Below are 4699 nucleotides of genomic sequence, written 5' to 3'. Positions count from 1 at the left end.
ACTTCTGCCTGGAAAAGCCTTAGAAAAAGAGCATACCAAAATGGACAGAGTAGAGGATCCATGTACTGGGACCAAATGTTCAGCTGTATAGGACATTAGGAATACATACGCATGACCGTCTTTACACATGTAAAATGATGTCATTGGACTACATCATCTTATGGTTTTCTCCCAGTTTCAAAAAAAAATTTTATGGATCGCCCTCTTGAAGTCCTTTGTGGTCACTCCAGTCACAGTTAAATTCCCCCTCTTCTCACTTCCACTGGTAATTTTACATATTGCCCAACTGTCTTGACCACATAGGTGCTGGGAAAATAATTCCTAAATTACTGTATTACATGATTCTTAAATTATGCAATAAATATTATCATCTTATTCATGAAATAACTAGATCATAGGACTTGGAATTAATAGATCTTTTTATTTTGAAAATAACAAATATAAGCCAAACCCCTTCTTTAAAAAACATGGTGAGGCAATACATAGTAACTCATAGGTTACATAAAACTACTTGGCTGTTTTGAATATGGAATACAAATTGAGGTAATCTTGTGCACACCTAAAAATTGTTAGAACTTTTAATTTTTTACTTCATTTTATAACAAGAAATTCAGAATATTTACTATTATTTTAATTAAAACATCACACAGTTTAGAATGGCTATTATCAAAATGACAATAGATAACAAGCATTGGCAAGTGTGTGAAGAAAAGTGAACCCTTGTGTCCCATATTGGTACAGCCACCATGGAAAACATTACGGATGTTCCTCAGGAAATTAAAAGTAGAAATATATCATCCAGCAATCTTGCTTCAGGGTCTATACCCAAAGGAAATAAAAGTATCTCAAAGAGATATCTGTACCCCTCTGTTCACAGCAGCATTGTTCACAATAGCCAAGATACAGAAAGCTACCTAATGTCTGTTGACAGATGAAAAGATAAAGAGAAGGTGAGATGTAGATACATGTAATTCAGCTTTAAGAAAAGAAGGAAACCCTGTCATTTGTGACAATGTAGATGGACCTGGTGAGCATCACACTAAGTGAAATAAGCCAGAAACAGAATGACAAATATTGCATAATCTCATTTATATGAGGAATCAAAAATAGTCAAATCCATAGATGCAGGGAGTTGCATCTGGTGGTTATCATAGGCTGTGCATGGAGAGAAATGGGGAGAAGTTAGTCAAACAGTACGAAGTTCTGGTTATATAATATAAGTAAGTTCTGGAGATCTAATGAACAGAGCATGGTGATTTTAGTTAACAAAACCATATTGTATATTTGAATTTTTTTTTTTTCAATTTGAAAGTAATCATGTATTAACTGACCAGATGAAAACAATAATCATTGTTAGATACCTTAGCTCATCCTTCCAATAAGCTATTGATTTAGTCTTCCCTGTGGCCAGCACCTCCACCTTCTACAAAATGCGTGGTCTTTTTCGTCATCCTCCCTCATGGGTAAGATAATTTGAAGGGCCATAAGAAACTGTTTTCTTCTTTGAAACTTTTCCAACAGTATAGATCTTGTCAATCGGATCCTCTGAGCAGATGATGCCATATTTACCAAGAGATTGAGCAATCAGTGTGTTATCTGTCACTTCTTATTGATTTTGCCATAACCATGGTTGTAGATCCATTCATGTACAGATGTCAGGTTTGGGGCCTCCCCCATGCTAAATATGGTTCCACAATTGTTAGCATGTTAGCTGAAGCCTCGCTGAACTTAACAAAGATGGTCCTGAATCTGGTGAAGAGAAAGAAGCTGCAACATCTTTCAAACCTTCAGGTTCTCACCATTGATACCTCTGATCCTGATGACAAATGCCAATTTAGGTTCTGCAGGTACATAGAAGTTGCCAGCTTTTCTTGCCATCCTCGCCATTTGAACCTTAGTTCTGTATATCTGCCTATATTCCTTGTGGTAATGCTTAGCTTTTTCATAAATAAGCTTCCTCAATGCCTTTTGAAGCATCTTTTGAACAAATTTCTTTCTCAGACGCTTGATATTAACTCTGCAGAATTCCTCTGCTTTTTCTTAGGAGTCTCTGACACAGCAGGAACCTTCTTTTTCTTTTTTTCTGCACCATCCATGGCTCCAGACAGGAAAAAAAAAAAGCTGTATACTTGAATTTGCTAAGAAGGGAAACTTTAAGTACTGTCTCCACAAGAGAAGAAAGAGAAGAAGAAGGAGGAGGAAAGGAGGAGGAGGAAGGAAGGAAGGAAGGAAGGAAAAAGAGATAAATAAAATTATGTGAGATGGTGGAAATATTAACTAGTTTGATTGGGGGGACCATTTCAAAATGTATATGTATATCAAAACATCAAGTCATCCTTAAATATACACAATTTTTATTTGTTAATTATACCTCAAAGCTGAAAAAATTATAAGTTGGTCTTGGTAGATTCTCTCCCACTTGCTGGCTTTAAAGAAGTCACCAATAATGTCATGTTGTAAACTGCACTCAAGGCAGCCTCTGGTCAACAGCTGGCAAGAAAATAGGCCTTCAAGTCCCTGCAAGGAGCTAAATTCTACCAACAAGTTTGGAAGTGGATCCTACTCAAGCCTCAGACCATAGGCCTTGACAATACCTTGACTACAACTTTGTGAGACCCTAAAGAAGAGAACCTAGCTAAGCATAGCAGGACTCCTACCAACAGAAGCTGCAAGATAAAAAATGTGCCATGTTAAGTGCTAAATTTGTGACAATATTGTTACACAGCAGTAGATCACTACCACAATGACAATATTGAATCTTAGCGGTCCATTTATAAGCTTCATGGATTGGAAGAAATACCTTATCAACCCATTAGTGTTTGTTCATACATTCATTGTTCTTGGAAGAGGGGCCTCAACTTTCCTCAGTTTCTCAGTATTCTCCAGAACCCAAATGTGAGTTTGCTACTGTCATATATAATGAGACTAATTACAATGTTCATTACATCTGGATGTAATGATATTTTATAGCTATCAAAGAAGCTGTTGAATGAAGTCATTCTCCAAACATAAAGCTCAACAAAAAGAAGAATAAGAAAGCAGATAAATCATGGTGGTTCTCTCCATCAGGGAGTCATTAATCATTTGACTAGAACATGCTTTCAAGAAAATGACCAGAGTAGTCCCGAGAGATATTTTTGCCAAAATAGTTTGAGTGGTACCAATTTTTATAATTAAGAAATCAGCACCCGAACATACATACTGTTTTGTTTCTTCACCTAACATATTTAAGCCTGATACACGAATATAAGTTAAATTATTCTGAAAATCTTTGAGTCTATGGCTCTAGGTATTTGAAAATATTCAAAAGAAGATTTCACAACTTTTAAAGGGCATTATGGTCATTTTTGCTAAATAAAAATGAGCCCTCAAGAAAACACTATTTTTGGGTGACAAAGTGATAATGAAAGAAATGTGCTTAAAATGGACAACAAATATGCCTTTCAAACTGAAATGATTAAATAAAGATATGCCCGTGGAAGTGATTGAAACTGGAGAAGTGCTGAAATTCAGGGCTGTGCTCAGAACATCTAAACTGGAATAGCTTTAGCAATGTCTGCCAGGAAAATCAAACTTCATTTAAAATTTTTCTTAGAATTTCTTCATGTCAGTGACATTCTGTGTGTGAGGGCTCCGTTAGCATACAATCTAACAGAAGCTGTGTACAGCTGATTGGGGAAAGAATACCATGGTTTACTCTGGTATTTTAAAATGTGCTATCCTCTCCTTGTGTTCTGAATATTTCTGTTCATGGAAATGTGATTTTTTTAACAAGAGCATTTCTTTATGACATTTTAGATCTCAGACATTCAACTTGCCCTACTAAGCCCAAGCAAAGGCCTTTTAAAAGAATAAGTGAGAGGAAAGTGGGGCTCCAAAGTAATGTGACTGGAAGTGGTTTCTAACCTTGACATTTTTCTTTGACAATGAAAGGAAAGAATCAATGGGTCACAATTACTTCCTGAACATAAAGGCAAAAGGAATGAAGGGGAAAATGGGTTCATGTGTGAGACTTCACATCCATCTTGTAGTTTTCTTAATGGTATAGATTTTTATTATTACTTTTATCATGGTTTTAAGTCTGCAGTTACTTTTTATACTTACGTGGTTTTTTTTTCCTATGAAAGCAAGTGATGAATTTCACAGAATTTGATCAGTTCTTGGATAAGCCTGGATAAGCAGGCTTCTCTTCTTTACAATGTGATAGCGGATGTTCATTTCCTTACAAAAGCTCAAGAGGCTTCTGTGGCGATCTCATTGATGTGTTTTCACACACTCCAAAAGATGAACAATGGGAAAAATGACAAGAATATTTTTACTATTGCTTGAAATATTGAGAAGCCAAAAACTTAGAGATTGGACCCTTATACATTTGTAAGACAATAAAAGTGAACCCTATTTTACATTGTACAAGTCAGTATTTGGCCAAAAAGTTTGTTCGAATGAATCCAACTTTACAGTGATGAATTCACCTCTCTACTCATGCCTGCGATTTATTATTTCCCTTAAAATGAATAATATCCTGATAGAAGAAATGTTTAAACTTTAGCAGTGCAGTAACATTATAGATAAAACATGGGAGACTGTATGCACAATTTTTGTGAGAACTTTTTAACCAAACTGGTATACCAGAAACCATAAACCATAAGAGAAAAGATAAGAATTTTATAATTTAAAATGTAACATTTTTACAGAAGAA

General features: G+C 35.4%; 1 pseudogene; it reads right to left on the bottom strand.

Moving 5' to 3' along the window:
• Positions 1–1367: 1367 nt before the first annotated feature.
• Positions 1368–2099, bottom strand: LOC125106939 (60S ribosomal protein L7-like; annotated as a pseudogene).
• Between the last annotated feature and the right edge of the window lie 2600 nt (positions 2100–4699).

Source organism: Lutra lutra, chromosome 8, assembly GCF_902655055.1.
Source record: "Lutra lutra chromosome 8, mLutLut1.2, whole genome shotgun sequence".
Classification (NCBI taxonomy): Eukaryota; Metazoa; Chordata; class Mammalia; order Carnivora; family Mustelidae; genus Lutra; species Lutra lutra.
This window is presented reverse-complemented; position numbering and strand designations above follow the sequence as displayed.